The following is a 14,141-nucleotide window of genomic DNA, read 5'->3' as shown; positions in this document are numbered from 1 at the left end:
CCCATAAGTCTTGCCAATTGTCAAAATCTATGCTGTAACCAAAGTTCCTACTCCATGTCCATTCTTTTTTTTTTAATTAAAAGAGTTTTGTACAAACAAATTTTCCCCCTTTTCACCCCCCCTCCACACAATATAAATCTCATACAAATGCTATACCCCCCCAACCCCCCGCAAAAATTCACATTCAAATATTATACCAAACACTTTACCCCCTCCCCTCCCCCCATCTTAAAATAGATTACTCATAACCCCTCTCCTCCCAACAAACACTATATAAATTTCTCTTAAATTAATAATAACACATTGATCATTTTCTAAGCTAATTTAACATCTATAACTCTTAATATAAATTTCTCCTAGCCTAACAATGTTTCATTAGTCCCATCTTCTAATTTATTCATACATATATATTGCCCCACCCTCCACCCTAACCCTCCCCCACCTCCCACACAAACCCACCCCCCTGACTTCCGCTATATACCACTGTCCATTCTTTTCTTGAAGACCTCTAGTGACAGAGCACCCATAACTCCAGAAGACAAGTTGTTTCATTCAATAATTGTTGTCACCATCAGGAAATTTCTCCTGAGTTCTAGGTTGTATCTCTCTTTAATGAACTTCCACCCATTGCTTCCTGTCCTGCCCTCAGATGTTTTGGAAAATAGAATGACCGTTTCTTCTCTGTGACAGCCCCTCAAGTACTGGAAAACAGTTATCCTGTCACCCCTAATCAATCTCTTCATTAGGCTAGACATACGTATATAGTTCCTTTAATCATTCATCATTTTAGCCTTTAGCTCCATAATCATCTTCGTTGTTCTTCTCTGCACTCTTTCTAAGTCTCAAAATATTTTGTCTCGTGGTGACCAGAATTGGATACAGTATTCCAAATGTGGCCTAAGTAGTGCAGTATAGAGTGGTACTATTGCTTCTTGAGGAAAAGACTGGCAGGAGACAGCGATTGGAATAATGGGCCCAGAAGATTATGTAGACTTTAAGACTTCAAGAATTTTCCAATCAGCAAGGTTTATTTTAAATAAATATTAAAAAACAAGAATAACCGATTTGGAAGAGACCTCAGAGATCTTCTAGTCCAATCTCTGCTCAAGCAGGTAACCTTTTCAGCACTGAGTGCCCAAACCGAAATGCGGTTTCTTCATTTTGTATCACGATTTTAATATTTACAATGCTCCAATATCGGTATATCTCATATGTACATACAAGTTATTTACATTATTCTTCCTTTCCTTCTATGTATGTATCTATTTTATACAGTACGCCATTATTATAATTACATCACTATATATTACATTTTTGTCACTTCTTAATTTACTTTAATATTCTTGATCTTTACTTCTATTCTCTAACCAATTACACCATGTGACCCAAATCAAACTGTATTCTGTTTCTCCTCTTTCTTTTATTTCTATTGTTAGCCTACCCATCTCTGCACAGTCTAACACTTTTTTATCACCATTCCATCATGCTATCATTTTTCCAGTTTTGCGCATATATGATTCTGGCCACTATTATTATGTGTAACATGATATATTGTGGTTTTTTACAATAATTTCCTCTTAATAAACCTAATAAATATAATTCCAGTTTTACATCTATTTGTTGTTTGGTAATTTCCTCTAGCCATTTTCTTATCTTTTTCCAAAATTTCTTTGCTCCTGGGCATGTCCACCACATGTGGAAATATGTTCCTTGCTTCTGTTTACGTTTCCAGCATTCTGCTGGGCTTTTGGGGAACATTTTCGCTATTTTTGCTGGGGGCAAGTGCCAACGATAAAACATTTTATATAAATTTTATTTATATACTTCTGACATTGTTAGTTTATAATTTTTCCCCACAATTCAATGGTGTATCCAAAAATTTTTACCCAAGTTATCATAGTTTCTTTAACCCTTTCTTCTTCCATCTTAAATCTCAATATGCTTTTTTATCATTTTTTCCTCTGTCCCCTGTAATATTTTGTCAAGTTCTTCTTGTTCCCTGTAGATACCATAATTTTCTACATCTTTTTTGTATTTCGACTGAATTTGTAAATACAGCCACCAATCTATATCAATTATTTGGTATTAAAGTTCTTGATTTGTTTTTAATTTTCCTTGGTCATCTAATAAATTTTTGTACCTTACTATTTTATCTAAATCAAATACATTAGGGTATATTATTCTAAAGATAGAATAAATAGTAAGGGTAATGGGGCATCCCTTTCACACCTTTAACTATACTAAATTGTTCTGTTGTTTCTCTGTTTATTATCACTTTTGCTGTTTGAATGGAGTAAATTACATTTATCCCCACAGTCCCCCACAATTCCCCCATGTTCATAATTTTTAATTGTTGCATAATAAATTTCCAGTTTAGATTGTCAAACGCTTTTTGCGCCTCTAGAAAAAATAGTGCTATTTGTTTCTCTGGATGGGCTTCGTAAAACTCCAGGACATTCATGATCATTCCGGTATTGTTTTCTCAGCTGTCTTTTGGGTAAGAACCCACTTTGATCTGGATGGATAATTTCATTTAATAGCTTTTTAATCCTTTCTGCAATTATGGAAATGAATATTTTATAATCATTTAATAATCAAATAGGCCTGTAATTTTTGATCTGCTAGTGATCTGTATCTTCTGTTGTATTAATATAATATATGCCTCTGTTCATGATTTCGGTAGTTTGGGTTCTGCTAATGCTTTGTTGTATAGTTCCAGCATTAGTGTCTCAAGTGGTCTGTCAGGCCTGCAGAGGTTCCTTTAAGAATCTTTGGCCTGCCACACTGTTTCATTAGTGTAGTAATTGGGAGGGGGGAATAGAAAGGAGTAGAATTGTGTAATGTGTTGTTGTCATTCTTTCTAGAAGCCCAAGGTCATCTTTTGTCTCCGCACCTTGACACTTGACCGGAAGAAGCTGGGTGGAGGTGCCAGCGTGTTAGAAGAAGATTGGGCCATGTGATGGATTTATGGGTGTGGGCATAAGATCATGAACTTTCAACTGGGTGGAATTCCAGGAAGCAAATCAGAGTTGGAATTCCATAGATGTGCCCACTTGCCTGTATTATTAAATTGGAACTTTAAGGATGATTCTGATTTATGTTTGCATGGTATTTGGAACGCTGACATGGTCCTTGTATTGTTTTGTATTTTGCAGGAAGTCCATCAAGTCCCCGTGATTTGTTGTTGTTTTTGTTTTTTAACTGCCTCCATTAATTCCATCAAGGTTATTTTCTCATTTAGCATTTTTCTCTTTGTACTTGGAATTGTAGTTAGCCCCCTCTCCATTAAATACTGTTTAATATTTTCTTCCAATATATCTTCTTGACTATATAGGTTCTTGAAAAATTTGGGATTATATATATATTTGTCTTCTATCTGATAGTGTAGATTTCCTTTCTCATCTTGCAGTTGTTGTATTAATTTCTCCTTTTTCTTTTTTTAATTTACTGTATATGCCTGGTTTATTTGCATGTTCAAAAAAATTTGTTTCATCAATTTAACATTTTGTGCCATTTCTTCTTGTGTCATTAAATTTATTTTGTCTTATCAAATCTCTTTTTCCTTTTATTTTATTATTTTGGGGTTCATTTTGTAATGCTGATTCCAATTTTTAAAATTCTTCCTGTAATATTTTTTGCTGCTTTTTCTTTTCCTTATTTCTCCTTGGCATATATGCTATCATTAGGCCCCGGACATATGCTTTGGTCGTATCCCACAAATTTTGCAATGATTCTTTTTCTTGTTTTCTTTAAGGAATAATTCCATTTCTTTTTCCATCATTTGTACATATTCCTTTTCTTTCAAGATCCTTTGATTCATCATCCATCTCCGCCTCTTTTTCTGTCCTTTCCAGATCACTTTTAGGGGATTAAGGTCTGCCCACATATTTGTCATTATTTCTACTTCTTCTATGTCTCTTCTCAATTTCGGGTTCATCCATACCATATCAATTCTTGAGCATGAATTGTGTGTACTTGAGTAAAAAGTGTATTGGTTTTTCTTTTAATTTATCTCCATATATCTTGTACATTTAATTCTTGTATCATCTTAAAAATGTAGTTGGCTGTGTTCTTCTTTTTTCTTATTCTTTTTGTTACTTCTATAGTCATTCTTGATATCTACTATTGCATTGAAGTCACCTACTAAACATATGTTTTCATTTTCTGTCTCTATTATTTTTTCTTGTAATTTACGGTAGAATTCTTTCTGGCTGTTATTCGGCACATATATTGCCGTGAGCAGCAATCATTTTTGGTTTGTTACTATTTCTGTCAGTAGTATTCTTCTGGATGAGTATGGTTCCTCCTGCTGAGAAGGCATAGGTTAGTTTGGGATTTAGCCACTCTTTGTAATATATACGGCTATTCCTATCTTCTTTTGTTGTGTTAAGGATAGATGGAGTTTCCCAATTTTGGAGTATTCTAGTATGTTACCATGTTGCTTCTTGATGTGGACTTCTTGAAGACAAACTATGTCAATATTCTGTTTTTGTAGTGTTACTAGGGTTTGTTTCTTTTGTGCTGGTGAGTTCAATCCATTGTTATTGATTGAAATCATCTTAATGTCCTCCTTCATCTTCTTGTTTATATTTAGCTCTCAGTCTTCTAGTTGCCCTTGTTTCTCTCTGTACACTTGCTTTTGCGCCTTCTCGTTCAAATCATTCTACTCCCATCCATCTTCTTTCATCTTGGTCTGTCTCTTTTTCTTCTGATTGCTGTTCTTCTTGATTCTTACTCTTAATCTCTTCCCTACTTTCTTGCTCTTCATCTGTAGGAAAATGGTGCTCATAGAATTCATGCACTTTATCCAAGGTATCAATTTTAAATTTCTTGTCCTGTCATGAAATCAGCATTCAGAAATCAGAAATCAGGAACCTCGGATCCTTTTACTCACTTATGGCTCTCATCCTTTTTTCCTATGTATCCTCTAAGTCCCTAGTTTTTACCATGTTTCTTTCTTTATTTTATTTTAAAGGTGCAGGAGGCAGCAAGCGTAGTCACCTCATGGCTGCTGCTGTGTTGTAATATTTTTGGGGAGGGCTTATTTTCAGGAGAGGGCTTATTTAATGCATGTGCTCAAAAGCCTGATTGGGCTTATTATCCAGGGAGGTCTTATTTTGGGGAAAACAGGGTAACCTTTACCCGGTCACCTATTCTGCCCTGTGCTTTGATATATCTTGGGGCAGGGGTGAAATTCGGGCTGGTTAGCCCTAACCGGTAGTAAAAAAAAGGCTTAACAAATTAAAAAACAGTTCTGATGATCAGCTGTGCTGCGTGATGGTAGGAACTTTTTTAAAACTTATTTTTAGCATTTGGGATCTGTTTTTGCTCCCAGGAGACTTCCCTGAGGCCTGCTAGGCCAAAAACTGGGGGGGGGGGGTATTGTATAAGTACTGTATTTTTCGGAGTATAAGATGCACCTTTTCCCTCAAAAAGAGGCTGAAAATCTGGATGAGTCTTATACACTGAATACAGCATTTTTGCCTCCCGAAGCTCTGTCCCCTTCACCAAAATGGCCGTGCATACCCTTATGGAGATTTTCAGAGAGCTCCAGGGGGCTGAGGAGGGCAGAAATTAGTGAAAAACAGGCCATTTTTGCCCCCCCCCAGCCCCATAAGCCTCCATAAGGGTATGCATGCAATTTTTTTGGACAAAAAAGGGGTCCGTATTTGCAAAAAATGGGACGTTTTTTGCTCGTTTTTGCCCCCCCCCCGGAACACTCTGCAACCCCCCCCCCCAAGGCTATTCAAACCTTTTAAAAAATGGGCCTGTTTTCACAAAAAACAGCCCATTTGTGGGAGTTTTGCAGAGTGTAAAAACGTTTTCCCCTCTTTTGGAAAGCTCCTTAACTGATTGATGAGAATTACATTGATCAAGGGCTGTGCCAGCAGAAACACCTACCTATCTACAGTATTTCTCTCTCTCTCTATTTCTCTCTCTCTATCCCTCTACCTACCTACCTACACGCACACTCTCTCTCCCTACCTATCTGCTGTATTTCTCTCTCTCTCTCTTTCTATTTCTCTCTCTCTATCCCTCTACTTACCTACCTACTGTATCTCTCTCTCCCTTTATCTCCCTACCTAGCTACTCTCTCTCCCTACCTACTTACTCTATTTCTCTCTCTCTCTTTCTCTGCCCCCCTTTATCTCCCTACCTAGCTACTTTCTCTCTCACTACCTACCTACTGTATTTCTCCCTCTTTCTCTCCCTCTCTATCCCTCTATCTACCTACCTACTTTTTATTTGCCTCTTCAAAACCTTGGTGCATCTTATACTCCAGTGTGTCTTATAGTCCAAAAATACGGTACATATTAGAAAGTAACACAGGAAATATTTGGAACAGGTAAAACTAGGTAACTTATTCACAACCCTGGCCAACCAAAGTAAGGGAGGAAAGAAGGCCATATGTGAGGGAGTTGGAGAATAATGGTTCTTTAGCTTCTCCAAGAGTGTCTCCCAGGGCATTGAGTGCACTGACTGAGGGGCTGCTAAAGCCCTGGCTGTGCCAAACATTTCATGGCCACAGGTGCTGAGGAAATAGCCTCTTTTACGGCCACTAGACAAACCAGTGAAGTCGTTTTCCTCCAGGAAGCACTCAAACCTTTCGAGGTAAGCGTCCCATGTTTCGGTGGCCAGGCTGAATGTTGAGAATGCCGGTTGGGTAGCCATCCTGAGAAGGACAGTGTGTGAAGGATCAGAGAAAGAAAAAAAATTCAGCGATGAGTGACGTCTCGTCGCTTAGTGACTTGAGACAGCTCTAACAGTGACTTCGCCTTTGTCCTTTACCTCAGACCTGATCCCATCCTCGTCGCCAGTGTTCTGTAGGGAGAACGAGGCAAGGCAGATTGAAGCTAACACAACCTTTATTAACAGTGACAAACAGCTCATAAGTACGGCAATTCTCAGACCGGCAAACAGCAAGCAAAAGACAGCTGACAGCTCTTTTATACTCGAGCTGTCCGCTGTTTAATCAATTGGGTGGCTGGTTTCTCCCGCCGGCAGGCTGCTTGCATCATAGCCAATCAGGAGCGAGCAATGTAAGTCTATGGCAGGAGAAGTTAGCAATGCAAGTCTATGGCAGGAGAGTTTAGTACACAACATAAACCATCCTTGTTTTCATTATTTTGCAATACCACTTAATACACTGCTTTTTGTTTTACATTTCTCATCTTTCTCTATTTTAGGATTTCATTGTATTCTATCATGACTTTTTCAGTTTTCCATTGTTTCTAACCCACTCATACTTGCTTATATAGAAAGGGTTGCAAGAAACATTAGCATGTTGCGGCAGACTGTGACAGGAAACCTCAGTCAGCCAAACATAGGACGCGAGACCACAAGGTAAAAGAGAAACAGGTTTTTTAATGATGCATCAGAGTTCAGAGCGTTTAACACTGCAAAGTCTGAACTGCCCTGGGTAGGCCAGGACAGAACTTTAATACCCCTTCAGACGTTCTGGGGGTTCCATAGGCGTGTTTGTCCAAAGGGAAAAAGGAAGGTCAAGGGGAGGTACATTCGGTCAAGGGGAGGTATATTCTAGATTCATCATCATCACAACCTTTACAGTAAAATGTTACAAATATGCTCCTTGACATTTAACAAAAACAGAAGTGAATTTGTTGACTTGCCAGAAAAGAGAAGTTGAAAATGCTAACATTATACAGAAAAACAGAAAAACAGAAATAATGTGTTAGCCTAGGCGATCTCTACATAAAGGTGAGTATAATGCTAAATGCCACTTCCCTATTTCTTATCTTACCACATCTGTTTTTCTCTGTGCCCTTCCATAAAGCGTTTCCTAAGCTCTGTGTCACTAAAATGTGTAATATCCTATGCCAGCTACAGAAGTCCTTTTAATATGCAGACTTAATCCATGTTTTTATCAAGGAGTTTTATCAAGGAGTCTAGGGGCTCCTATACCCTTTAAATGAGGGGGTTATTTACCTGCTGCCACATTCCCCCCTGTTGAAACTTCACCTGTATGTGATAGCTTACTGGGGAGTTTCATAAGCACCGTTGGGATCATCCCAAGTACGCCAGAGAGGGGGCTCCTCCTTTTCTTGCCGGAGCAAGGTGACATACTCACCTTCCAAGTCACACAGAGCTAAGGCCTTTACAGAGGCCCTTTTGTCGACCAGAAGTGAGAGACTGTTACTAATGGTTCTCACAAAAATGGGGAGAATGCAAGGCAGAATAACACATCCAGCAGCAATTAGGCCAATCAAAGCCACTATTGCCTGCAGTCCAGGGAGTTTGGGAAACCAAGATCCAAAAGCTGAGGAGAAATCAAACCCTTTCCAATCCTGCCCCTCAAAGTGGGTGAGCTGCCTCATTTCAGTAGTCAATTGCTTTATAACTGAGCCAGTTTCATCTATTTGGAGACAACAGTTGGTAAGGTTAAATTTTCCACACACCCCACCTTCTTTAGCCAGCAGATAGTCCAGGGCCAGCCGGTTCTGATATACAGCGGTCCTTAGTTTATCTGCTGTCGAGGCCAAAATGTTAAGTGACTTATCAATCCTTTCACCTGCTAGGTCCAACACTGCCTGGAGCCTAATAAGGCGATTCAGCATATATATAGGAGTGCGATACCCCCAGGACCCATCCTCAGCCCAAGTGGCCTTCCCATAGGTGCAAACAATACGTTCCGAATCCCAGAATGTTTGTTCTTCATATTGGGCCAATTCTTTACAAGGGAAGTTGGAGAATGCATGTTCGGAGTCCCTCTTCTTCCTTTGAAGCCCTATGTGTTCATATAGGGGGACCCCTAAAACTTGGCGTTTTTGGATGGGGAGTAGGAAAAAAGAAGGTTTTATCCACCCCAGAACACATGACCCAGACCAATACGATGGCAAGACCTCATAGGCAGTGTTGCCACAAATCCAATACATATTTGCAGGGGCAACCCATGGGCCTGGGAACTTAGGGTTGGAGGTAATGAAAGGAAGGAAAGTGTTGTTAAACTTTGGAGGGGCTGGCAAATCGGATGGCGATGTCCATTTGGTATAATTGACATCCCATGTACCTAGGCATATCAGATGGCCCACCGGGAATGACCCATTCCGGACAAAGCAATTTCGTCCCACCAGGTTTGTGGTGAGCGTCCAGACTATGCCCGATGGGTCAGTTCTGATGGTAATATTGCCATCCTGACTCATGTTGTTATATACTTCGGGGCTAGTTTCCAAAGCTTCCCAGGGCCACTGTTCTCCCATGTTAGTTCCACCACACACAAAGCAGTTTCGAACTGCGAGGGACTTTGCCACAACCTCAGCCATTTCCACAAACAAATTGACTGCCTTAGTACTTAGAGGGAGAGGTTCTTCCAATTCTCGAAGGCTGTCATAAACTGACCATCCAAGAGACTTTATTTCCCCATCATTCTTAGTCTGGAGGCGAATGGTGATATAGGTAACAGGATCCCTCCCTGACCCCTCAATCCCAATACCATAACTAACCTGAGGGGGATGGTCTCGAGACACCTGGATCGATACCAAATTACTACCGGGGATCCTTTCAAACTTGACAATGTGCGGACAACCAGAGTGTGTTCCCTGGCCTGTGTATTTGCATACACAATCCCAACCTGTACATACCATTCGGTTGTCACAAGGGCTGAAGTCATCAGGATTGCCCTTGTGCGGGTCCAGATTTCGTGGACATAGGTATTTGTGTGCAGATTGATAGACATTTCTCCAGCTACTGTCCCCACAGGTAATATGGACCGCTTTGTCCATGGCAGCACACACATCAAAGACAACAGTCAGGGGTTGCGTTCCTTGCTTCAGGGCTACTGTAGAGTTTAGGTAATAGAGCCATGAGTGTTCCTGAGAGGTAAGGCCGAGGCCTGCCCAAACAGAAACATTCATCCGCACAGGGAGTTCTGGATTATAGCACACCAAATCAGTTCCCTGCAAACAGTAACTGTACATAGTGCCATTGGAGGTGCACCCTGGGGCCTGGGGTACACAATGTGGAGGGGCCTCAGTGTGGTAGATCAGGGTTTCAATGGTGCGAGCCCCTACCCATGCCTTTTTCATGCAAGGTGTGCAGCTGTCCAAACCTTGGGATTTTGGAAGGTAGCAGATGATACCAGTGGAGCCCTGGCATCTTTTGTATACCTGGGGCTTTAGGGGGACCTGAGTACAGTTTCTAATGCCAGCCCGACCCCTACATATTTTTACCTGAGGGTGATCCTTCCCAAAGGTGCAGTCCGGAAGTGAAGCAGTTTCAGGTGAAGTACTGCACTCTTGGGGCAGGCCCAATTTAAACTTAAAAATGTTTTTTCCTTGGCCCGTCATGCATGAAATGCACTGAGGGAGCTCCTTGGGTATTACTGTTAGATTTGAGTTAGCCCAAGCTTTCTTGACCTCATCAAGTGAGGCCCTGTCTGGTGGACCTGCATGTTCCCCCTTCGTCTCTTGCACGTGGTTGCTCATGAAATTGGTCAACCAGGCTGACATGTGTTTCTGAAGGGTGTGGGGGTCCTTTTTAGTGGATTTCTTACTAGTAGGTGTGACTTTGGCTCGTTTGTGTCTGGTATGTCTGATACCAGAAATTGGTACCTGAGTGGGCCTTAGCAAGTGGCACATAATGGATGAGTTGTAAATATCATTGGGGGCCCATTTTGTACCATTGGGGTCTATTCTGCATTGCCAAAAGTTAGTCTTTTCATACTCACAAGGGGAGAGCCCTTCCTCCTTATGGCATTCGGGGAACCAAGAATCACTATGAAGGAACTGTTTTCCCCCTGGACCGTACACAAAACACTCCTCACAGGGTGGAAAGGGGCCCGGCCCCATAGTTTCGTATACGGGGCGTGTCCCATTCCCCCCTGTTGGAGGGTCAACTGACTCGGGGAAGCCCTCCGGCAGGACCAGAGGAGGGTCCTGGGCACGCAAAAGTCGGTACAAATACATAGAGTTAATTACAATAGAAATAAGAAGAAGAACGACTACCACCCAGACGGTGGGCATAAGGCCTCGTCTGATCCAGGCCGTTTGGCGCAGGCGCTGGGTGGCCTCCATCGAGCTATTTGGAACGTCGGGATGAGCGAAGAGTCCACGGGAGACGTCGTAAGTTGCCCGTGCGATGGGTGATCACGCCTGGTAGACCACCTGCAGGGGGTGGAGAGCGTTGGTCACCTGTCCGTAGAGAGACAGCGTCCCGAGTGTCGTCAGGAGAGGTGACAGTCCTCAGGTCGGGGTCCCGATGACGACGCAGAGTGAGTTTCAAGGGATCGTGTGGGTTGCTGGCAGCGTGCCACTGGGAAGTTGCTGCCAACTTAACTCGCGACCAATGGATCCACGACTTGATTTCAGCAACCTTAACAGCAAGGGGAGAACATATGACAACAGTATATGGTCCTTTCCACTTGGGGCCCAATGGTTCCTTTTTCCAGTCCTTGACCCAGACCTCCTGGCCCGGGTGGAAGAAGTGGACCGGAGTGGTAACAACATGTGGCCGACAGGTCAATACATATTTTTGCAATTGGAGGACTATGGCATTCAGGGCTTGCAATTGTTTAATTTTAATGGAGTCAGCTATCTGAGCGGTCGGGTGCAAATTAGGGGCCAAGAGGTTGGGGACCCGCCCATACAACAGCTCGAAGGGCGAGAGACCAAGACCCTTGCTTGGAGCACAGCGAACCGCCAAGAGAGCCATAGGCAGGGCATCTGGCCACTTAAGGTGGGTTTCTTGGCAAATTTTAGCGACCTTGTCCTTAATAGTGCGGTTCCGTCTCTCGATAAAACCGCCAGATTCAGCATGGAACGACGAATGCAGCTTCCAGGTGATCCCTAAGATAGAAGCCACCTGTTGCGTGGCCTTATGAATAAATTCCGGGCCATTGTCAGAAGAAATACGAGACGGGAGGCCATAACGAGGGATTATAAGACACATGAGGGCGCGTGTCACCTCGAAGGCCTTCTTCGTCCTAGTGGGGACACATTCAGGCCAGCCAGTATAAGTGCATGCTAAGACTAACATGGCATTGTATGGACCTGACCTAGGCATGTCTGTAAAGTCAATCATTAAGGAGTCAAAAGGATAGGATCCCTTTGGTTGGTGTCCCTGGGGAAGAGAAGGAGCTTGTCGAGGATTGTTGGCAGCACAAATTTGACATCTGGCACACACACTAGCTGCCATACTAGGAAGGTGCTCAATGTAAACTTCTCTGGCCAAAGCATTTTGTAGGGCAGTCTTCCCCAGATGTAGGTTCCTATGAAGGGAGGTAACTGCTTCCCATGCCAAATGTTGAGGAACAAAAACTCTGTTGTCAGGTAAGACCCACCATCCTTCCTGAAGATGGGCTCCTATGGCTATGGCCTGTTGGATTTCCTGGTTCGAATATGAAGGTGGATGGGATGAGTCTGGGGTCCACAAGGTAAGGCATGTAGCTTGTAAGTTCAGAGGGCGGAGAGCAGCGGCACGGGCCATGCGGTCAGCTTTATTGTTGCCTCGCTCAGTGTCCGTGGTGCCTTTCTGATGTCCCCTTACATGCATAACGGCCACTTCCTTAGGTGCCCAGACACTGTCCAATAACCTCAGAATCTGTGGGCCATATTTAATATCTTTTCCTCCTGCCGTGATAAGCCCCCTTTCTTTGTAAAGGGCCCCATGGACCTGTACCGTGAGGAAGGCATATTTGGAGTCTGTGTAAATGTTGACTCGGAGGCCTTGAGCTAATTCCAGAGCACGTGTGAGAGCATGTAGCTCAGCCAATTGAGCGCTGGTGCCGGGGGGAAGGGGCTCTGCTTCCCATACCTCCTCGAGAGTGACAATTGCATAGGCAGCCTTGCGGGTTCCCTCATGGAGAAAACTGGTGCCATCTGTGTACAGAGAAGCATCGGGGCGAAGGAGGGGCTCATCCTTCAAGTCGGGGCGACTGGCATAGGTCTCAGCAATGGTTTGTAAACAATCATGGGTAGTTTGGGCATCAGGTTCAGGTAGAAGAGTAGCTGGGTTGAGGGCGTGGGATTGGATCAATGTAACAGCAGGATTGTGAGTAATCAGGCCTTGGTATTTGAGCATCCGTGGATTTGTGAGCCATTGATGGCCTTTTCGGTCCAAGACAGCCTTAAGGGCATGTGGGGTGTATATATTCAGGTCCTGGCCAAAGGTCAATTTATTAGCCTCGTGGGTAAGGAGGGCCGTGCCAGCAACAGCTTTAAGGCAAGCAGGCCATCCTTTTGCTACAGGGTCCAACTGTTTGGACAGATAGGCCACAGGACGATGCCAGGTACCAAATTTCTGAGTTAACACTCCCACAGCCATGTTCTGTTTTGTGTCCACAAACAAATGAAAAGGCTTGTCCAAATCCGGAAGGCCCAAGCTGGGTGCTTGGGTAAGAGCTTGCTTAAGCTGCAAGAAGCTGGCTTGTTCCTCTTTTCCCAATTGCATAGGTTCTTTTTCATGTCCTCTTGTGGCATCATACAATGACTTAGCTAATAGGGCAAAATTAGGGATCCAAATACGACAGAAGCCTGCTGCCCCCAGAAAGCCTCTCAGCTCCTTGCGATTCTTGGGGATTGGTAATTGGCAAATAGCCTCTTTCCGTTCATGCCCCAATGCCCTTTGGCCTTGTTGTATATCATAACCCAAATATCTGACCTCTGTCTGGACTAACTGAGCCTTCTTCCTAGAAGCCTTGTATCCCCTCTCCATTAACAAATTCAACAGAGCTGATGTGTTTTTGTGACAGTGCTCCTGGTTGTGTCTGGTGACTAATAAGTCGTCTACATACTGAAGCAATACATCAGGCCGAGGGATTTGTAATGACTCAAGGTCTTTTGCCAGGGCTTCTCCAAACAGAGTGGGGGAGTTCTTAAAACCTTGTGGGAGACGGGTCCAGGTGTACTGTTGCTTGCGACCCGTAACAGGGCTTTCCCACTCAAAGGCAAACAAGTGTCTACTCTTGCGATGTATTGGGATGGAAAAGAAGGCATCTTTCAGATCAATGACAGAAAACCACTTAGCAGTTGGAGGAATCAGACCTAACAGTACATATGGGTTTGGAACAGTCGGATGTATGGTAACTGTAGCCAGGTTTACGGGGCGTAAATCTTGCGCCAAGCGAAAACGACCCTCACCCTTAGGGATAGGCAAAATCGGGGTGTTCCATTTGGAGTCAGTGGGAA

Source organism: Natrix helvetica, assembly GCF_964273705.1.
Source record: "Natrix helvetica genome assembly, chromosome: 7".
In the NCBI taxonomy this organism is placed as follows: Eukaryota; Metazoa; Chordata; class Lepidosauria; order Squamata; family Natricidae; genus Natrix; species Natrix helvetica.
Note: the sequence above shows the minus strand (reverse complement) of the source record.